Raw genomic sequence first — 24,567 nt, 5'->3', positions numbered from 1 at the left:
ATCTCATCTTGTTGTCTCAATCCAATTATAAAACTAACACATCTTAACAAACAATTCAGATCAAATGAATAATTTACATTAAAACAATATACAGAGAGTAAGCATAAATAAAGGTCTTAAATGCTGGAAAACATATATCTCACTAAAGCAATAAATCATGTTCAACAAATATTCAAACACATATTAAGATCACCTAAAGTAACATGCACAAGTTAAACATCAATCCTAGTTACCAGAAAAATATTATAGTGAACTAGTTCAACATTATCTATGTGTGATGTTGTCAGACTTGTGCGAGTGTTAAACATTTAAACACCAAGATCTTATCATGCATTGAATATTAAGAGCAAAATATTGCAGTGGTTCAAGAAATTGAAACCTGAGATATGTGAGTTGGACCATCTCCAGAGATTGCTATGAAAGCAAGATATTCATGATTCTCATCATCTGATCCATCCCAACTCTTTCCCATGCACTATAAGTTTTGGCTGGCTGCTTCCGTAAGAAAACATTCCACCTTTGTCATAACTCTTCAACTGAATCCCTACTCATCCTTGTTTGTCAAGCTTCTTGTTCTGTTGTAGCAAAATCCCTGATAATTACTTGACACATATTGCTTGTCATACCTGTAGCTATCAAATCTTGTTTATGTCCCAATCTCAATCTTGCAATCACCTCTTGAACTGAATCTATAAGAGTCTCTGCTTCAGAATAAATAGGCTTGATCGTTGGATATAGCTTATGTACTCCTTGTGAATCTGATGTGACTAAACTTCCCTGAAAAGTGAAACACTGTCTTGACGTCCAGTCCCTCAAGTACTTCTACATGAGCTTCCTCTGATTCAGCTATCAGTAACTCTTACATTCTGTCCTGAGGTTCCAACTTTATTGTATGTAACTGAGATGTTTGTATGTCCCCACTATTCTCTATGACCTCCGCAATTCCTGCCTTTATGATCTCTGTGATTTCCGGATATATGTATCATTAGTACAAACCACCGTATGACTATATAATCTAGAATCATATAGTTGTCTTAAAATCTTCGAGAAAAATTGTACCTGCATAAATTTCATTCCTTTCCTCCGTCTGAAAACCCAGTGGTATCCAATGGAGTAAGCCTTTGAGAAAATTCCATAATTTTCGTCTGTAGGTCCTGTTAGGTCACACACACAAACACTGTAGAGGGGGTGAATACAGTGTAAAGTACAATCAAATCTAACTTTAATATCTCAAGTAACAGAAAACAAACTTTATTGAAACAATAAACTCTGTTACAGTATAGAACTGTTACCTCTTAGTGATGAACAAATATCACGAGAGCTACTAGGGTTACAATGAATAATATTTTCGATAACGATAACACTTATAGTGTAAACCCTATGTCTGTGTTTATATACTACACAGTTACAAGATAATTGTTAATTGATATGGAATATAATTCTGCTTCCTAAAATATATCAATCAGATATCTTTTCTTCCAAGTATTCTATTTTTCATAGAATTCCTTCTTTATGCATATCTCTTCTTATGTTTGTCTCGATCTTCTTTCCTTTAATCAGCTGCTGTCCTTATCAGAACGTCCTTAGTACTTAAGTTCTCATATCCATCTTCTGATGATTATCTCCTGATAATATAAGTACTGATATCCTTAAGTCCCGACTTCCAGTAAGTACTGATTTATCCTGTTTAAGTAAGATCTGAAAACTAAACATAAATCATTTTAGCCATGACATTATCAAATATATCTAACAATCTCCCCCAACTTGTAAATTAGTATAATATACAATTTTAACAGATATTTGATGATGTCAAAAACATTAAGTACAAATGCATGAGAATTAGACTAGATAACTACAACTTACAGTCCTTAAAGCTTTACCAATCTTTAATTTCTGATAACAACTTCAGTCTGTACAAATATCAGAATTTAAGCAGTTGTAGATCTTGACTTGGCTTCATCTTCTGATCTCTCTGATGTCAGGAGTTGTTCTGAGATAGTTCTTCAACAAACATCTCTCAGCATATCTGAGTTCATCAATCATCCTCCTTTTAGCATCTTTAAGTTCTGCAGTATCTTCACCAATTTGAAAGATTGCAGCCCTGAGATCATTAATCTTAGCTTTTCTTATATCCTGATCCAGTCTGATCAAATATGCCTTATCAGACTCAAGATTGAATTCCACAGCCCTGTAACCCAGAAAGGTAATTATAATCTTAGCAGTGTTGGGCTTCATTTCAACTATATCACCCTTGTGATCTCTGTACTTTGGAAGATATGTGTTGTCAGACTTAACAGAATAAAGCCTTTTCTGTCTCTGAATCTGATCCTTCAAATAGTTTGCAGCACTTTCTGTTAATCTGTCATTCACTTGGAGTAAGAATAGTACATGCTCCAGTTCTTCAAAATACTTCAATGGAATGGCATTTTGCCTTATATGATAAACCCTACCATCTGTCATGAAGTACAACAAGATGTGTTCTTTCAAGTAGGTATGGTAAACCATTTGTACAGATTCCAGTTGATTCAATCTCTCAGAAGTTGCTCCAATACCTGGTTCACTCAAGGAAGTTGGATCATTGGTAGTGTTCTGTATTCTTCTTTCATCAGCACTTCCCAATCCAGTTTTATCTCTTGCTTCCTTTCCAGTAACTACTCTTGCTTCAAAACCACTTGCAGCAGTCTTCAAAGGTTGAGTCTGTTTTGCTTTAGTGAATCCTGGTAGGAGTTTCTTTGATTTATCTTTTGATATCAAGTTAACTTGAGCTATGTCAGAGGTTACTTGCTTCTTCGAAATATCAGAACTTACTGTCTCTTGACTCTGAACAACTTGAGCCATGTCAGAGGTTGTCTTAAAAACTTTTCTTGAAGTCAGAGCAAGATCATCCTTTTCATCACTTATTTCTTCATCCACAGAAGGCACATAAACCTTGATAGGTTCACCAACTTTTTCTTTACCCTTGGATCTTGGATCTATCTGCGGTTGTGATTCAGCCATGGTTGCTTCAGAATTTGTCCTTTCTTTTATCACAATGCCCTTGAGTTTTGGAAGAGTCTTTTTACCAGAAGCTTCAGATTTAGATGTGACTTTTTCTGATTTCAGTCTGGCTTCTTCTTCCATTAAACTCTCCAAGTCCATTCCTGGATTTTCCTGAAGAAATAACTATCTTGACATTTCTTCATCAAGATCTAAAAGTTCATCAGAACTTATTCTTTTACCAGTAGCAAAACTAATTCTTTTTCCAGTATCAGAACTTGTCCTGTGACTTGTGATTTCAGCTTTTCTTGATGAGAAACCTCTACCTCGACTATGACCTCTACCCATTCCAGGGTTTCCTTGATCATCCTTTTCATCATCCTTCCCCTTCAGTGTATTATCAGTTTTGCATTTGGACTTAATTACTTTCTCCCCCTTTTGGCATCAGCAGGTAAGAGAAGAGAGACAAGCAATTCCACTGAGGCTTGGATTTCATTAAGTTGAGATTGCTGAGAAGCTTGATTTTTCAGAATATCATCAATCTGAGCTTGTTGTGACTCTTGAGTCTTCTCAATATAAGCAACTCTGTCAAAGGTAGGTTGGAAGAATTTTTTCTTGTCAATCTTCTGAACTTGTTCTTGCTTCATTAATTCTTCCCGTAAGTGATGTAACTGTAACACCCCCAAATCCGGGGTCGGGGATCCGGGTTGTCACGAGTTCCATTTCCCTTAATAACACCCAATCTTAATAATTACTCAACTACTCTGTACTGTGACCCCACAATAAACACACACACCACACGTTATAGTCTCAGAGATGAACATCCAAAAATAACCACAAGTCATTTTATTCCACAATTATCTGCCAATACACCTTAAAAGGTTTTCTGAATAAATTTACATTTCTTTGCCATTATTACAATTCATAAATATACATAATTTGGTACATTAGAAGTTGAAAGCCTAGCCTATTGATAGCTCCTACCTCAGCTACGGTGGCATCAATGCTTCTAGAAAACTGCGGAACGTCTCCTAATCGCTTGCGAATCGGGAGCTTGGTCCTGTTCATCCTTTCTATCTGTTGTTGTGTGATGAAAGAAGAAAGCAAGGGTGAGCAGCAAGCCCACCAAAATAATATGTATAATGATTAATAGTATATGAGCCTTCTCTTAGTACTCATGAAAGTCTTGGTCAAAAGAAATGAACCAAGTTGATATCTTAATGCGATGAAGTCGCAAAATATTCAGTATATGTATATATACATATATATTTTTCAAAATATTGGAAGTCCTCTTCCATGCATAATATACACAAAGTCCCAGTGTATAACTGTATAAAAAAAATATCGTTGCAAGGTGATCTCATATATCTAACCTTGTCTCAACGTTTTTCTGAAAATCTTTGTCATTCATAAGACAATTATTAATTAGATATAAGTTTAAAAGATGAAGTTACAAGATACCCCAATATACTTATATCTTTCCCAAATACTACTTGAACTACCACCGTTCAAGTTATAAATTAGCTTCAAAAGTTCATCACATAGATGAGACTATAAGACAAGATTTGAATAGATTAAATCTTTAAAATATTATCAAAATAAAATGAAGTTACGAGATACTTCATTTGATGTAAACATCATTTTGAAAACTTGACCCTGCCAACACTCAACAATCGCCCAACCGTAGCCTTTCTATCGAAGCGCTCTGGGTAGTGTTGCAGAAATTATCCAATTGGATGATGAACTCATTACGGGAGTTTGCCGCGCCAGGAAGACCACTTACGATGATCAGTTGTAGTAGTACAACCCCACCATTTTCTACATGTAGAGGAGAACCTGTCGGATTTACTTGTCAACCGAACACTGAACTCCTAAGGAATGGACCGCCTTAGCGGAACTTCCAGGCCATTTGGGCCAATATAATAAGGCTGGGCCGGCGCTACTCGGCCACTTACGCCACTCCTAGTTCAGATGAAATCCATGACTCTGAAACGTAAAGCTCGTCCCCACTTTCCCCAAGTAGAAACTTGTTGATACGGCTCCACCAAGAAGTCGTATCTATTTGGAAAGGAGAACTCACCGATATTTCCCAGGCGATGCCTGTTAATGGATTAACTTGTTCCAAGAATTTTACTTCCCGAGTGTTGGGTAAGTAATCAATTCATTTATCAAAACAGCAACCTCGTTGCGAATATAAAACACACCACAGAGCCGGATCCCTCAGGTTTTGAGCGAGTATTTAAATCCCCTTCGAAATGAGGATCTTAAAAAAATGAGTTTTGGGATCCGCTCTAACTTTTAAAAATCATTTTGAAGACTCGCAAAACATTTTTAAGAATGTTTGGAGTGAAGCTGATTTAATGAAGTAAATCAGTCCCCAGAATATTTAGAAAATGTCTGAATATTATTATTTAAATAATATTCCCATAAAGAATAATCTTTATAAAATAATTGAAGTAGAAGTATTAAAACTTATACTTGAAATGAATAGCAAATAATCAAAGATATACTTATACGAAAGTAATATCTTTATTTGAATAATCAAAAATAAGTTTGATTATCGACACCTTATTCTTTAATAAAATAAAGAATATATCTCAGCAAATAATTGGAGTCATAGATCCTCAAATGAATATTCAAATAATATTCAATAAATAAAATAAGCTGAGTCATAATACCTCGAATGAATATTATAAATAATATTCATTAAATAAAATAAAGGAGTCATACATCCTCAAATGAATATCCAAGTAATATCCAATAAATAATGTAAAGGTGTCATAAGTCCTCGAATTAATATTCAAGGTAATATTCATTAATAAAATAAAGTTATAGAAAAAACATTATTCGATTAATAGTTCTGAAAACTATAACCATATATATATATAAAATCTACTCGGGATCCTCGACTCCCGGTTTTAGAAAATGTTTTCACCTTTGGGTCCCTATACTAAGGGTATATGCAAATTACCGCTATTCTCTAGCATAGGTATTATTAACTGAACCAACAGATATATATGGCAAGAATACGAAACAGGTATGCATATATATACCATATCAGCATGCTTCAATATATCGCAAAATTTGCTAATCAACCAACATGCATCTATCACAAGATAATGCATATACATATATACATCACAACAACAGTATAACGGGTAGAAAACTTGCCTGAGCGACTTGGGGTGAAAAAAGGCTTGGGACGAGTCTGGTAACCTATAAACAACAAGTAAGTTGGAATTAAACCAAAGTCACTTGTAAATCTATACTTTAACTAACTTAGACTCTAACGCTTGTTTTGCGCTTACTGATTTGCTTAAGTCACCCGGGTACCCTCGGCTCCACCATTTTTAATAATTTAACCTTTACGAGTTATAAGGCGATTCCTTCGCGAGTGTCTTACTAACTGCCTAGCACACTTACCATAAATGTTTCATACATTAATTAACCCTTTTTGGTCTTTAACCTATGTTTCAAAGTAAGGCGAGGGGAAAAGTTTCGTTCGCGAAACGCCGTTACTTGAAACGGTCGTTTCTCCTAAACCGTGCATCGGAATCGAACGAACTACATATCAAAACGAAGCTCGTAACATGAGCTATCTAGACATGGAAATGGTCATAATCTAGCAGGGGGTTCTCGGGTCCTAATGTTATGCACAAAAACAGTCTAAAGAAAATCGGACGTTATGACGGCTATATTTACGCGATTTCCAATATTTTAAACCATTCAAAACCCTCCCAATTCAACCTCAAATCCAACATACAACCAACATCCATCCTTATCACATCATAACAACCCCAACCAATTCAATTTTAACATTCATACTTATGCCTAAGCTTAACTTTAACCATACTTAAGTTCTTTTAATCAAAACCACAACATTTACCATTCCATTTCACTACCATTTCAATTCCCAAACTCTAATCACAACAACAAGCTACAATATCATCCTACTAATCAAAATTATCTTATAATACATAGGAATCTAGGGTTTGGAGATGGTATACCTTCCTTGAAGTGGTGGGAGGAGCTAGGAAGCCTTAAGAAGCTTTGAGAAGTCTTAGGAATGCTTGGATCTTCAAGGAAAACAAGAAAAACTTCAAGTTAAAAACTTGAAAACACTATTCATAGTCTTCTTCTTTGATTAAATGAAGAAGATGGAGAAGGAATTGATGGCTTAAACTCATGATATAGCCCTAACTAAGCATGAAGATGATTAGGGAATTAACTCACCAATTTAGGAAGCTTGGATCTTTGATTTTGAATTTCTTGCTCTTTTGAATAGTAAAAAGCCGAGAGCTTCTTCAAGAACAAGCCTTGGTTCTTTTTGATTTTGATGAAAATGATTTTACTTGGCTTGGTTGCTTTGTTTTTGTGTTTGATTTAGTCAATTACCTTGTTGCCCTTGAATTTGTGTGGTTCTCATTCAACCACACCTCCTTCCTTCCCATGACATGCTTGTGTCATCCTCATGATGTCATTCTCCCCTCCTTGTCCTCTTTCTATTGGTTGGATGACATCATCCCCACTAATCCCCTTGATTAACTTCCTAATCGTTTGCCTAATGACCGCTGATCTGTTATACGGTTCGCTTAACTTTCGTTCTCGTTTATCGTTTGAAGGATCATACCCGGGATCTTATTACTTAGGTTCCCTTAACCTTTCTCAATACATTATATTTCCTTTTATGATCCTCTATCATAATCCTTTAATTTAAATCCTTTTTTTTATCCTGTTACCTTATACTCAATTCTCTCCGTATCTAGTGGATTTCCGGGAAAAATCCAAGTGTTCGGGAATTGGATTCTGACGATCTTTACATAAACTTATATCCCATATAAAGTACTAATAAAATCTCAGAATATCCATATCAGAACCCCTACATAGTGTGGCATGAAAAGTTTTCTCATTCAGCTAAAACACTATTCACAAGGGTTACAAAAAGTTCAAAATTTTGGGGGTTATTACAGTCTCCCCTCCTTAAAAGGATTCCGTCCCGGAATCAAATTGAAAATAAATAGGGATACTCTCTTAGCATTGCACTCTCTAACTCTCGAGTAAATTTTCCCACATTGTGGTTCTACCATCAAACTCTTACTAGTTTGATAACCCTTCTCCTAAGCACTCGTTCCTTCTTAATCTATACCCTTCCTGGTTGCTCCATATAGGTTATGTCTGGTTGCATGTCTATGCGCTCCTATGCCCCTATTTATCTGGCATCCGAATTACACTTCCTTAACATTGATACGTGAAACACGTTATGACTTGCTACATGTTCTGGGGTAAGGCTAGCTCATATGCTAACTTCCCAATACTTCTTAATATATCCAAGGGTCCAACAATTGGTGGACTTAGCTTTCCTTTCTTTCCGAATCTCATTAATTCTTTTCAAGGGAATACTTTTAACAATACAAGGTTGCCTCCTTCCTATTCTTTGTCCTTTCGTGTCAAATCGACATACTTCTTATGTCCTTCCTGGCTACTACCAGTCGTCCTCTGATTAGATCTATTATATCCCTGGTCCTTTGGACTACTGCGGGTCCGAGCATCTTGCGCTCTACAACTTCATCCTAACATAAGGGAGATCGACATTGTCTTCCCTCTAGGATCTCATAAGGCGATATCCCAATACTGACATACAATCTATTGTCGTGATATAACTTAATCCGCGTTAAGTGATCATTCCAAATTCTTTCAAGTCTATTGCACAGACTCTCATTATAGCTTTTAGCATTAGAGCTTTTGCTTCTCAATACCCATTCTTTCCAGTTCGTAATCGCTATCACCTTCCGTTCCTAATATTATACTGGTTATACTTTTGCTCGTTAGCGTTTTATAACCTTTTAATAACCATGCCAACCTTAGTATCACGAATGTGTTTCCATTCCGAATACTACCACAACTTTATTACTCCTTTTTCAGCTGTTTCTATTTTCGATATAGAAGTAAAAGAATTTATTGAGAGATCACTATGATCATGAACACTTGTTATATCGCATAGTTAGTACAGAAGGTGGCCAGCCTTTAGTACTTGACAAGCAATTAAACAATAGATGGTATCCTACTAGGTTTCTATCACACAGATAGATAGTCATTCGGCAATACCTCCCCTTTCTGGAAGGGTTGTTCTTCTCAGCTTACATGAAATGAAAAGAAGAGAAAAGAACGAATTGAAGAGAATTGTATATATGAAAAAAAAAATATACTGCCACAAAATATCTGGCTTGGAACCTACCTCTGAACTATAGAGGTTTGTCATAGGAGAACAAAACATATACGTATTTATATCAGCATCAAGTATTATAGCATCGCATTTCACATGCTTAAATATTTATGCTATTCCGTCCATCATTCTATGGACCCATGCTCTTCCTCGAGCTTATACACAATCACCTTTGAAACTCCCTCGACATTGAAAATCGAATCTGGGATCTCATTCTAGACATCATCGTTACTAGAATTATATGCTTGTATCGCAACCTTCCTCGTATAGTCATACGACCCTCTATTGATAAGGAGGAATAAATATTCAATAGGTAAATACTCTACTTAATTAGTCTATCAATGATAACTTATACACTACCACGACCCGTTTAGTGGTACTCAATCTCAACATCCATTCCAATACAACTCTCACGGTTGTAACCAGCTCATTACTCGCAGAATCATTGCTGCATTACTATGGTCCACTACTGACCTACTGTCGTCATTCATTTTCCATGAAGTCTTAATAGGTAACCATACGGAGTCCATACATGTCGTATCAAATCCTTCTAGGGAGGTAACATAATCACCATTTCTGATTCATGAAGAACACTCCTGATCCTGACATACATACATGACATGAAGCAGATAAAATTGCAGAAGAGTTTCAATCAAAGCAACGATAGCAGGTTAATACCATTCTAATCATATGCCTTAAATAGAAGACTTACTCAAAGGTTCGTCTAGTCCTTTTTGAAATATGGTCCTGGCTTATCTCAAGATAGGACCTTCTAAGATAGATAGCCCGTTCATGGCGATTACACGAATTAAACCTTTACCAACTACTATTACGGTTGGGTATTGCACAGTCATCAGAAGGAATGTCAATCTTCCAAACCATAATACAACCTTCACAGTTTTAACCATCATCACTGTATTCTTTTGGCACAAGCGCCTATAATTATCCTCTTACCTTTAAAGTGTCGGCCACCTCTTTCGCCTTTCCTGATAGTAAAATTTCCTTACAGTCAATGTCACATTAACCACCTCCAAATAAATTTTCTACCTTATTTCAATCACAGCTTATGTGAAAATGCTTTCCTTAAAATCTGATGAGTAAAAAAAAAATCACCATTTTTTCCATAAGTTATTGCCTCAGTCTTTAGAGGTTAATCACTGTCATGACTGACTCTCAATCATAATTAGAACATCTTTTATCTTAAGTCCTAATTGCCCTGAATAATTTCGACCATTACTGGTTCGATCCATACTTTCTCGTGGTTTAACACGTGCCCCACTTGGCAACATTATAATTACGTCATATTTCCTTTATCAACATTTCTATTCTTGAAAATTTTGAATATTACCTTTCTCCTTGTAAAACCTCTAAGGTTATCCTTCAATCGTTCCTCCTGTATTCCCTAGATACAGGGCATATTAAAATACCATTTACTATTACTAGAACCATTGTCTATATACTTCTGAAAAATTTCTCCACTGATTCTTAAAGGTTGTTGTTACATTAACCCTTTCCAAATCATACTGTCAAAACTCATACTGTCCCTATTAAGGGTGAAATGCCAACCTTTATGCATTCCCCTAGGATTCATTTTAAGTTATCGAAGTTATATCCTTAATCCCATCTTTAAAAGGTACTTGCATCCTTCCTTGGACAAATCAAGTCATATATCCTTGATAGATTATCTTATTCATCATTCCCATCTCGATAGTCTATACCTAACTTCATAATAGCATCCTTATTCAAATTGAGGTCAATCCATATGGCCTCCAAAAGATAACAAGGGTCATCCGCTTTTCTTTCCTGATTTGGTAATGATAACATGGATGTTCTGGAAGATATTGGTCGTGTTCAACGTGAACTTCTTCTTAATAATTCCTTATTTACTTTTGTTATTTATCTCAACAGTCACCTCAATGTTGGGATATCTCTCATACCTGGCGTCTCCCTTTCTGAGTATCGAGCCACCGGTCTTACATTTCACATTATTGAAGGTCACTTCCTTCATCCAATTTTCCTACTTTCCTACTTTCTTGTCTCCTTAGTCTATCCGCGTCTTATTATTTATCCTTCGAACTATCTAAAGGTTTCCTTGAATCCTCCCAACTTAAAGGGGATAAAATATATGTATCTCTTATGCCTTCAACCATCAATTTTAACTCATGGTAAATCACCCTCATCCTGACGATTACATAATTTTCTATTTCTATTGCTACAAGTCTTTAGGGTTTCCTCATACCCATCTTCCTTATCATTCCTCCAACTCTATCGCCTTTATATTCCTTTCCACTTCAGTTTCTTTTTATTTTCATTTCCATTACAACCATTACCTGAACCAACACTACATAAGCATTGATTTCAACCATCCCGTCATTCTGGATTCGTGTCCTCAGAACGAATCTTGACAACTTTTACATCTTAGATTCATAATTCATCATACTCGTCTGCCTTTGTTCTGGCTCTAAAGCTTTTACACTATCTCCTTATCTTTGGGAATTACTTTCCCGAAAACAATTGACTGAACTTAAATCAGTTTATTCTAACCTCTGGCTCCGTGCCTTTCTTGGTCTTTCACCAGCGGGTGGTCTCTCTCTTAGGAGGGTAAGTGACAAAAATGGTCTTTTGTGGTTCATCAATCATTTTGAATCTCAAATGATTCCTATATTTCCTTTAGCCAGGCTCTTGCCTCGGCTGGGTCAGCCTATTCCTTGGAACTCTGAGAGCTTAGCGATTTAAAGGTCATGAAAGAATTTCACACGACATTGTTTCCTCAAGGTGGTGGTTGGGAATAAAATATAAGTTCTGTTTAGACAGGTTCATGAATTTCCGTATAGGAGTACCGTCTCGGGTCTCCTTATCTCGCTCGACTTTTGCTTTCTTAGTCTAAATATTTCTTCCTACTCCCCATAATTGGAGTCATCTTTTAATTTAAAATCTTTATTTTCCACTTTATTATATTTCGGGTTCTTTATATCTTAATTGCGACCTCCCTGATTATCACGTTCAAGGTTTGCCCTTCATCTTATTCCTTGTGGGGGCATATTACTTGGAAAATTTTGAGAATCTCCGGATATTTGTCTTACTTACTTTGCTTAAGTCTTCCCCTCATTTAGTCCTTGCACGATTGCAAATTATGAATTCTTAAGTTCGATAAACTTCATGACACTCTCTTAAGTGTTAATAGAGCAATTAACAATGTGATTTATCACAAACAAACTGATCTGAACTGAAATTAACGAATATATACATAACCATTTGTTCGAGGGTACAACAACTGAACATATTAAAGAGGATTACATCATATGAACTTATCGCTCCTATCCCAAAAGTACTACCATAGATAGTCATCTCGTCATTAAAACTAATCATTCATAACTTAGGCTAATCCTCCAAAAGTGGTGCTACATAAAACCCTTGCTTGATTGCTCTGGCTCTGCACACTACCATGGATTAAGAGATGCGAGCACGCACGACATCCCTAACCTGCTCCATCACAGAGGTGATGAGGTCTAAGATAGTCGCAAGTAGAGCTGGATCAACCTGACCCTCAAGATGGCCTCTAGCTGTAACACGGGTGGTAGCCTCAATCCTTTCCAAGCTATACGCTAATCCTGCCGGAAGTATCCCACCCTCAATCCTTGGTGCAGTAAGTCGATCCAACAGATCACTCCTAACATTCCGGGCCTCTGACAGGCCACCCAAAGTCATATGATAATCAACGATAAGAGAAGCCTGAGTGGTAGCATCTAGCAGTCCATGGGGTGCAGGTGGTGCAGACCCAGGAGATCCAAATGGATAACCAAGCACGGTATCAGGTGACAATGGTTCAGGAGATAAATGTGGCATTCCCTCAGTATGTGCTGGGCTCTGTACAGGGGAGGGAACAGGAATTGGTGGAACCTCATGGGTGTCTACAGGAGCCTCTGGAAGAGGGTCTGATACTGGTATAATTGGGGTCGTGGAAGGCCCCACTCTTTCTGCCCTCATTAACCTTTGTGCCCTTGGTAACTCTTCATCCTCTAGTGCCACCCTCGTGGCCATTCTTGCTCTGGTAGTCGCCCTGACTACGGTCATCTGTTCTTCAACGGTCCTTTCTTCATTCTCATCAGGATCCTCCATGAGATCCTCCTCAGCCACAATCCTTTCCGAAATAACATCCTCAACCGCAACATTCTCTATCTGAACCTCATCCGGTCCCTCATTAGGGTACTCCATCGGATTCACAATTTGATCTCCAACTTGTAATAAAACATCCTCATGCTGATGCTCCTGAACCTCAAGGTTTGGTGCCCCGCTGCCCTATACGAGAACAAACTATGTTACTATCACGATACTTATAAGGGTTCCCGTAAGGGTTTTAACTGTCAGTGCTACGTTAGGTAGCCCGACTATGAACTTGGCAAGAGTTCTTATTATCTTAGTGAACTTATTATCTTAACGTCACATCATCTCTGAGGTTTATAACGCTTAGCTCTGATACCATTTCTGTAACACCCCCAAATCCGGGGTCGGGGATCCGGGTTGTCACGAGTTCCATTTCCCTTAATAACACCCAATCTTAATAATTACTCAACTACTCTGTACTGTGACCCCACAATAAACACACACACCACACGTTATAGTCTCAGAGATGAACATCCAAAAATAACCACAAGTCATTTTATTCCACAATTATCTGCCAATACACCTTAAAAGGTTTTCTGAATAAATTTACATTTCTTTGCCATTATTACAATTCATAAATATACATAATCTGGTACATTAGAAGTTGAAAGCCTAGCCTATTGGTAGCTCCTACCTCAGCTACGGCGGCATCAATGCTTCTAGAAAACTGCGGAACGTCTCCTAATCGCTTGCGAATCGGGAGCTTGGTCCTGTTCATCCTTTCTATCTATTGTTGTGTGATGAAAGAAGAAAGCAAGGGTGAGCAGCAAGCCCACCAAAATAATATGTATAATGATTAATAGTATATGAGCCTTCTCTTAGTACTCATGAAAGTCTTGGTCAAAAGAAATGAACCAAGTTGATATCTTAATGCGATGAAGTCGCAAAATATTCAGTATATGTATATATACATATATACTTTTCAAAATATTGGAAGTCCTCTTCCATGCATAATATACACAAAGTCCCAGTGTATAACTGTATAAAAAAAATATCGTTGCAAGGTGATCTCATATATCTAACCTTGTCTCAACGTTTTTCTGAAAATCTTTGTCATTCATAAGACAATTATTAATTAGATATAAGTTTAAAAGATGAAGTTACAAGATACCCCAATATACTTATATCTTTCCCAAATACTACTTGAACTACCACCGTTCAAGTTATAAATTAGCTTCAAAAGTTCATCACATAGATGAGACTATAAGACAAGATTTGAATAGATTAAATCTTTAAAATATTATCAAAATAAAATGAAGTTACGAGATACTTCATTTGATGTAAACATCATTTTGAAAACTTGACCCTGCCAACACTCAACAATCGCCCAACCGTAGCCTTTCTATCGAAGTGCTCTGGGTAGTGTTGCAGAAATTATCCAATTGGATGATGAACTCATTACGGGAGTTTGCCGCGCCAGGAAGACCACTTACGATGATCAGTCGTAGTAGTACAACCCCACCATTTTCTACATGTAGAGGAGAACCTGTCGGATTTACTTGTCAACCGAACACTGAACTCCTAAGGAATGGACCGCCTTAGCGGAACTTCCAGGCCATTTGGGCCAATATAATAAGGCTGGGCCGGCGCTACTCGGCCACTTACGCCACTCCTAGTTCAGATGAAATCCATGACTCTGAAACGTAAAGCTCGTCCCCACTTTCCCCAAGTAGAAACTTGTTGATACGGCTCCACCAAGAAGTCGTATCTATTTGGAAAGGAGAACTCACCGATATTTCCCAGGCGATGCCTGTTAATGGATTAACTTGTTCCAAGAATTTTACTTCTCGAGTGTTGGGTAAGTAATCAATTCATTTATCAAAACAGCAACCTCGTTGCGAATATAAAACACACCACAGAGCCGGATCCCTCAGGTTTTGAGCGAGTATTTAAATCCCCTTCGAAAGGAGGATCTTAAAAAAATGAGTTTTGGGATCCGCTCTAACTTTTAAAAATCATTTTGAAGACTCGCAAAACATTTTTAAGAATGTTTGGAGTGAAGCTGATTTAATGAAGTAAATCAGTCCCCAGAATATTTAGAAAATGTCTGAATATTATTATTTAAATAATATTCCCATAAAGAATAATCTTTATAAAATAATTGAAGTAGAAGTATTAAAACTTATACTTGAAATGAATAGCAAATAATCAAAGATATACTTATACGAAAGTAATATCTTTATTTGAATAATAAAAAATAAGTTTGATTATCGACACCTTATTCTTTAATAAAATAAAGAATATATCTCAGCAAATAATCGGAGTCATAGATCCTCAAATGAATATTCAAATAATATTCAATAAATAAAATAAGCTGAGTCATAATACCTCGAATGAATATTATAAATAATATTCATTAAATAAAATAAAGGAGTCATACATCCTCAAATGAATATCCAATAAATAATGTAAAGGAGTCATAAGTCCTCGAATGAATATTCAAGGTAATATTCATTAATAAAATAAAGTTATAGAATAAACCTTATTCGATTAATATTTCTGAGAACTATAACCATATATATATATAAAATCTACTCGGGATCCTCGACTCCCGGTTTTAGAAAATGTTTTCACCTTTGGGTCCCTATACTAAGGGTATATGCAAATTACCGCTATTCTCTAGCATAGGTATTATTAACTGAACCAACAGATATATATGGCAAGAATACGAAACAGGCATGCATATATATACCATATCAGCATGCTTCAATATATCGCAAAATTTGCTAATCAACCAACATGCATCTATCACAAGATAATGCATATACATATATACATCACAACAACAGTATAACGGGTAGAAAACTTGCCTGAGCGACTTGGGGTGAAAAAAGGCTCGGGACGAGTCTGGTAACCTATAAACAACAAGTAAGTTGGAATTAAACCAAAGTCACTTGTAAATCTATACTTTAACTAACTTAGACTTTAACGCTTGTTTTGCGCTTACTGATTTGCTTAAGTCACCCGGGTACCCTCGGCTCCACCATTTTTAATAATTTAACCTTTACGAGTTATAAGGCGATTCCTTCGCGAGTGTCTTACTAACTGCCTAGCACACTTACCATAAATGTTTCATACATTAATTAACCCTTTTTGGTCTTTAACCTATGTTTCAAAGTAAGGCGAGGGGAAAAGTTTCGTTCGCGAAACGCCGTTACTTGAAACGGTCGTTTCTCCTAAACCGTGCATCGGAATCGAACGAACTACATATCAAAACGAAGCTCGTAACATGAGCTATCTAGACATGGAAATGGTCATAATCTAGAAGGGGGTTCTCGGGTCCTAATGTTATGCACAAAAACAGTCTAAAGAAAATCGGACGTTACGACGGCTATGTTTACGCGATTTCCAATATTTTAAACCATTCAAAACCCTCCCAATTCAACCTCAAATCCAACATACAACCAACATCCATCCTTATCACATCATAACAACCCCAACCAATTCAATTTTAACATTCATACTTATGCCTAAGCTTAACTTTAACCATACTTAAGTTCTTTTAATCAAAACCACAACATTTACCATTCCATTTCACTACCATTTCAATTCCCAAACTCTAATCAAAACAACAAGCTACAATATCATCCTACTAATCAAAATCATCTTATAATACATAGGAATCTAGGGTTTGGAGATGGTATACCTTCCTTGAAGTGGTGGGAGGAGCTAGGAAGCCTTAAGAAGCTTTGAGAAGTCTTAGGAATGCTTGGATCTTCAAGGAAAACAAGAAAAACTTCAAGTTAAAAACTTGAAAACACTATTCATAGTCTTCTTCTTTGATTAAATGAAGAAGATGGAGAAGGAATTGATGGCTTAAACTCATGATATAGCCCTAACTAAGCATGAAGATTATTAGGGAATTAACTCACCAATTTAGGAAGCTTGGATCTTTGATTTTGAATTTCTTGCTCTTTTGAATAGTAAAAAGTCGAGAGCTTCTTCAAGAACAAGCCTTGGTTCTTTTTGATTTTGATGAAAATGATTTTACTTGGCTTGGTTGCTTTGTTTTTGTGTTTGATTTAGTCAATTACCTTGTTGCCCTTGAATTTGTGTGGTTCTCATTCAACCACACCTCCTTCCTTCCCATGACATGCTTGTGTCATCCTCATGATGTCATTCTCCCCTCCTTGTCCTCTTTCTATTGGTTGGATGACATCATCCCCACTAATCCCCTTGATTAACTTCCTAATCGTTTGCCTAATGACCGCTGATCTGTTATACGGTTCGCTTAACTTTCGTTCTCGTTTATCGTTTGAAGGATCATACCCGGGATCTTATTACTTAGGTTCCCTTAACCTTTCTCAATACATTATATTTCCTTTTATGATCCTCTATCATAATCCTTTAATTTAAATCCTTTTTTTTTATCCTGTTACCTTATACTCAATTCTCTCCGTATCTAGTGGATTTCCGGGAAAAATCCAAGTGTTCGGGAATTGGATTCTGACGATCTTTACATACACTTATATCCCATATAAAGTACTAATAAAATCTCAGAATATCCATATCAGAACCCCTACATAGTGTGGCATGAAAAGTTTTCTCATTCAGCTAAAACACTATTCACAAGGGTTACAAAAAGTTCAAAATTTTGGGGGTTATTACAGTAACTCTGCATGAGTAGTTGAATGGAGACCTTGTAAATGTTTAGTACTCAATGCAGTGACTCTAAGCTGTGTTTTGAAATCATCAGTATTTAACATCTCATCAGCTTTTGTCAAGTGGTCAGCCAGATGCTGTGCAGTTGGAGCACAGGTAACTGAGTTTCATTCCTTAGTCCACTCTTGTCCTGCAGGAGTTTCACTCCAAGGCACTAGTGCTTCTCTTGTAACAAACTTCTTAACAAGTTCAGATTTAAGAACAGTTTGTTGAGGTGCATGTCCTGAAGGACCTGCTGCATCAGCATCTGCAGTTGGAGCAACATCACCAGTATCTCCAGCATTTGCAGCATCAGAACTTACAAAATCAGTATCTTCTGATAAAACAACAGTATGAGTAGCAATGGAGGCTTCAGCATCATCCTCTAATTGCTGATCTGGTTCCAAGTTCTGATCAACAGCCATATCCTAATGCTCCCTTATATTCTGATCATCAACATCTTGATGCAGAGAAGGTGTAGTAGATAATTCTGGAGTTTGAGCAGCATCAGTAACATGTGTTGTTGATGGATTAGTTGCTGTTGGAGCTTCTAAGTAAAGTACTTCAGGCACAACCAAGTTCTGGATATCAATATCAGCACTTGTGCCTGAGTCAACAGGAGATACAGTCTTAGGAGACACAGATGGTGTGTTGGCCTTTTCAGTAGCAGCTTCCTCAGTTGGAGTTAATGGAGAAGCAGTGGCTTTATCAGATTCTGGTTCTTGTGAGATCAGGGATTCCTGATCTCCTTCCTTAGCTGTTGCTTCCTCATAATCTGAAACTGGCCTTTTTACCCTCTGTTTCTTGTATCTCTTTGAAGGTATGGATTCCTTTGGAGTTTCATCAACAGTCATTCTTCTAAGCCTTTTGAGAAGCTTAGATCCCCCAATTGCAGAATCCTTCTGAGAAGGAACTTTCTCAGCTTCTTTATCAACAGGTTCTGAAGTAGGAACCTGTTCCTCACTATCAGATTCATCTCTCAAAACAATCCTCCTTCTCTTCTAAGGTGTTTGAGGAACAGTCTTTGTCCTCTTAGGCTTGGAAGATGAAGGCTTCACAGTAGGTGCTGAGGATGAAGATTTTGTTGTCTGTGAAATGGAGAGATATGATTTAAGATATGTCCTGAGGGTAGGTCGAGTAGTATGAGTGGTATGTTCTGATGGTTGTTGTGGTATTTGAGATGTGGTGGTTGGTTGGACATCAGGATAAACAGATCTGTAGATGTCAGGATCAGCATTTACTAAGATCTGTTTTACAGATTGAGGAATCTGTAAAGGTCTAACAACCTTTTTCTTAACATCAGCATTTACCAAATCATTAAAGGCTCATTTTGCAATTTTGAAAGATGGAGTTAAGTCAGTGGTAGGTTGGGGTTCATCAGCACAACAATGGTTAAAAATAAGCTGACAAAATCTAGCAAAGTAGACAACATTTCTATCTTCTGTCATCCTATTCCCAATAAAACCTATCACAGCATTTGCAAAATCAAAATGAGTTTGGTTAATGATAGCATACCCGATGTGCTGACTCATTATAGGGATAACATCAAAGTTTGAACACTTATTCCCAAAAGCTTTAGTGATGCAGTCAAAGAAGAAGCTCCATTCCTTTCTGATATGAGCCCGTTTCAACTGCCCAAACTTTGCCAAACTCTGCTCATACCCCAAACTAGCCATGAACTCTTTAAGAGCTGATTCCTCCGGGGTTGAAAAAGTACATCCTTCTGGTAGATGTAGGGCCTTGTGAATTGTACCAGGAGTTACCCCATATGTAGAATCATCCACTTTGAAAACAATACTAGGAGTACCATTTGGACCACCATTATCAAAGTTTCCAATCCTCCAAAATGTCAAAACTTGTTGGATCGAAAAGGTTGAAGGTTGGGTCAATGCATACCCAATTTCACTGTGTGCAAGAAGATCTTGCACAAAATGCAACTCAGACGGAGCTTCAGCATTATCAAGAATTGCAGCATAGTTATTTGGAACAAATTTAGCTCCATCAATGATCAAATCCTTAGGTGCCATGAAAATAATCGAGATTTAAGAGTGCCTGTTAGGTGTTTGATAAAATGTCTATATGAAAAACCAACGTCAGGAGAAGATAGAGAGTAAAAGCAAATAGAGAGATAAAGTATAAAAGTGAATAAAAGATTAGAAAATCCTCTCTCTGTCTTACTTATGCTTTTAAAAAAATGTAACCGTTGGACACCTGTCAGACATGCAGTAATAATGAATAGTTAATGGGCACGGGAAAACAGTAATCATTACTTACCCACTTGTAGTTTTTCAAGGAAAAACCGTTCCACTTACCCAGTAATTCCATTAATCAAGGTAAATCAGTTTTAATTCAAAATTGAAACTGTTCCCACTTATTCAATTATATTTAACTGCAACACCAATATTCTGGAAAAAAATTCGAGTGTGAATGACCAAAATAAATCAAGTGAACAAGTACCGATAATGTAAAATCAGAACTTAATTTAAATCAAAATATGAAATGGTCATCAGAATATGAATATTTATCAGGATTTATCAATGCATTTCAGAACATCTCAGAGACAAGAACTTGCAAAAAAAGAAATTTCATTAATATATTAAGAGAATACATTCATGAAATTTAAATTACATCAAAACTTTTACAAGATTGTCCTAAGCTGCTAAACCTAACATCAACAGCCTTTGTCCTAGCTCAAGAAGCAGGGCAAGGCTGACGATGAAGAAAAACAGGAAGAAGAAAATAAATCATTTCTTCTTCCTACTCTCGACAAACAGAATAGCGAGTCTGATGATTCGCTCTTGCTGGCGGAGAGCTTCCAACCTTTCCTCCTTCAATCGCTCCAGATGGCGATGGTAATCCATGTAGAAGAACAGGAGGTGGGTGAGTACCTCCTAGGGAACTGAGTCCCATATCTCATCAGGAATGGCAGTGACGTGCCATTCCTGCTGCCAGGCTTCACAGCTCAGCTCCATGTTGAATGTTTTATAGTTCAAAAACATGTTGTAATTGACCATGGTGTTTTTGATATAAAGAGAATGAAGGTGAGTTTGTGATAAAAGAGTTGATATGAAGGCTGATGTGAAGTGGTTATTTATATAGGCAAAAGAATGCCAGGAGACGCAAGGAAATTTAATGCTAATAGGTAGAGTTAATTCTACCTCGTCTCCCTAGACTAGGAAGACGAAAAACAGTCATTGGAAGTGCAAGTCAGGGTTTAATGCGCACAAGTAACAAGTAAACATTACTGTACATGTACATGAACCACTATCCCTAATGATATTGACTGTTAATATTCTACCCAAACATGTTCTGATTTAAAATGAGACTGTTTTTAGATTTTATCCACAAATAAGTCAAGTAAAGGATCAGATTTTAATATCAGAACTTAGACGTATATCAGAACTTAATAGTTATCAGAACATGATTTCTTAACTCGAAAAAATGAATGCCTATCTTAGTAAGTCCTCGTACAAATTCTGATATAGATTCTTCAGAACTTAATCATCAGAACGTGCAATCAGAACTTGTCCTCAGAATTTGTGCAATGTGACACAGAAACTGTTCAGCTAAAATAACATAGATCACCACAGTAATTTTCATCATTCATATGGAGTGTTTAGTGTGTGCATTAAGCTAGATATCAGACAAAGAGTAAAGTCTGATTCACTTTAGTACATCTTAGAAATAAGGCATAACGAAAACTTTACTAAAAACCTGTCATCATTCTGAAACCTACTATTGAATGAGTTCATGCTTGAGTCCATGATAAGTGGCATTTTATACCACTTAGAACGTCTTAAAATGGCTTAAATTGGTGTCTTGAAATCAAGTATTTTGTGTATTTGATGCGTTTTTCTAGTGTTTATGCATTTCAGGGTATTAGTTGCATTTCGGAGGAGGAATCAGCAAGAATAAGCCTTGGCATGTGTTCACCATTGAGAGAGGAAAAGAACGGGCAAATTATGGCGAAGAAACGGAGCAAACCTGGATTTTTTCCAGTAGGGTCCTGCGCGCCCGCGCTGCAATGCTGAGCGGCCGCGCAGCAGCCTTGCGCGCCCGCGCAGAAATGCTGAGCGGCCGCGCAGGGTCGGGGAAAAAGCTGAATTATTTTAGACTTCTACTTCTGTTTGGCTTCCAACTTCTATGTAATCTGAGTTTTATGGGACTATTATATAAGTAGATTTGAGACGTTTTCACAGAGAGAAAAAAAGGAGATTATGTTTTAGATTGTGTTTTGCGCAAGAAGCGAAGGAGATAAGGAAGAAGACCGATTTAGCACACTACAGCGAAGAGGAAGCATATTTTCTTGTGATTCTTGTTTCGTTATAACGTTGGATGCTAGTTTTCTTGCTTTGACTTATTTACTCTTGTGACGTACTCTGTTTTAATATAATTAGTTTAGTTATTATTTTCTTGTGTTGTTTATCATGATTTCATATGAACCCATGATGGCGATAAGTTCTATTATGGGCTAATCGTGATCATGGGGTTGCAACGGATTTATTATGGAATTCTTTAGTTAATTGTTTAATACTTTAGTGTGTGATGATTGCATGATATCTAGTATTGGTTGTGCGTATTCGTCTTATGTGCATCGCGAACATATAAGATAGGGTGTTAATCTCTTGTGAAGCGACGGTGGATCTTGAGATTTAGAACTTGCCATGCTAGCATAGGTTCATGTACGTTGTGCATGATTAGTGGGTAATTCTAACAGTTTTATTTGCCCTATGTAATCGAAAGGAATAACTTGTGCTTAAATCGTTGTGTTGTCAATTTCTGTAGACATATAGGAACTCAACATAATTGATGACTATTCAACTTCTATCTTAATTGTGGATGTTTGGTAGAATGGTATTAGTACAATGAAAGTTGGCTTTTATCAGTTTCGTGTTATTCGATTAATGTCATCACTGTCACATGCTAAAGGTAATAACAATGGCTATAGAAGGAAGTAATAATGAAGTTGTGATCTCATGAGTGTTTTATTATTGATAAATTGAAGTGTTAGTTAAGTGGTTAATTAAGTAGTTAATTATAGTTAATATTTAATCAACAATTTTAAGTGTTATCTTAACATTGAGAAGTAATCATACATTGGTGAGTGAGTTTAATTAGACAATAACTTAGTCTGAGTCTCTGAGGGAACGAACTAGAAAGTATTCTATATTACTTGCGAACGCGTATACTTGCGTGAATATTAGTGCGTGATTACGCCCTAACAAGTTTTTTTGGCGCCGCTGCCGGGGACTCGGCGTATTTGTTTAGTTTATGTACTTACCATCATTGGTCATTAGGACTCAGTGATTAGGACGTAGTAGTTAATTACTCTTTTCGGTTGTGTTTCAGGTACTTTAGCAAGCGTTTATACAAACTCGTTCTCGTGCTCGCAAGAGGACCTTGGATACAGCTGAGGAGAAAGACGAAGTTCTTGATACTCCGGAGAAGTTAGATTTTGAGGATTCGGATTCAGGAACTGAGCAGAAAGAACCAGTAAACATGGGAGATCGTATTGTTCAAGCTGATCCAGCTCTTATGGATTTTTCTCGGCCTAAAATTGATGACATTCAGTCAAGCATCCTTCATCCGGCTATTCAAGCTAACACCTTTGAAATCAAGCCGGGCACTATTCAGATGGTGCAGAATTCTGTTTCTTTTGGAGGAGCGGCAACTGAAGACCCCAACATGCACATAAGGAATTTTGTCGAGATCTGCAGCACTTTTAAGTATAATGGCGTGACTGATGAGGCTATCAAGTTGAGGCTTTTCCCATTCTCACTGAGGGATAAAGCTAAAGACTGGTTACATTCTGAATCAGCTGGGTCAATCACTACGTGGCAAGATCTTGCGCAAAAGTTTCTGGTGAAGTTTTATCCAATGGCAAAGACTGCTGCTATGAGGAGTGCTCTTACTTAGTTTGCGAAGCAACCTATAGAATCTATGTGCGAGGCTTGGGAACGCTACAAGGAAATGTTGAGAAAATGTCCACATCATGGAATGCCGGATTGGATGGTAATCACTGGTTTTTATAATGGTTTGGGGGCCCAATCTCGGCCCATGCTCGATGCAGCAGCTGGAGGCGCCTTATGGGCTAAAAGCTATACTGAGGCGTATAATCTTATCGAGACGATGGCTGCAAATGAGCATCAAAACCCAACTCAGAGGATGACGTCAGGCAAGGTAGCAAGTATTCTGGAAGTTGATGCAGCCACCGCTATTGCAGCCCAGCTCCAAGCGCTATCAATGAAGGTTGATTCTTTGGCTACGTATGGAGTTAATCAAATAGCTATGGTTTGTGAGCTTTGTGCAGGTTCTCATGCTACGGATCAGTGTTCTCTTGTCAACGAATCTGTTCAGTATGTGAATAATTATCAGCGACAACAGCAGCCTGTGCCAGCGACCTATCATCCTAACAACAGAAATCATCCAAATTTCAGCTGGGGGAATAATCAGAATGCTATTCAGCCAACATATCAGCAAGGAGTAAGTAAACAGTTTAACCCACCTGGATTCCAGCAACCACAGCAGTATGCTACAAGGCAATCATATCCTCAACAGGGAAG

General features: G+C 37.1%; 1 non-coding gene across 1 annotated transcript; it reads right to left on the bottom strand.

Moving 5' to 3' along the window:
- Positions 1-23,896: 23,896 nt before the first annotated feature.
- On the bottom strand, positions 23,897-24,003 carry LOC141675788 (small nucleolar RNA R71). Its single transcript, XR_012556422.1, has one exon. It is a non-coding gene; the product is annotated as a small nucleolar RNA R71 (small nucleolar RNA).
- Positions 24,004-24,567: the final 564 nt, after the last annotated feature.

This window comes from Apium graveolens, chromosome 7, assembly GCF_009905375.1.
Source record: "Apium graveolens cultivar Ventura chromosome 7, ASM990537v1, whole genome shotgun sequence".
NCBI classification, from domain to species: Eukaryota; Viridiplantae; Streptophyta; class Magnoliopsida; order Apiales; family Apiaceae; genus Apium; species Apium graveolens.
This window is presented reverse-complemented; position numbering and strand designations above follow the sequence as displayed.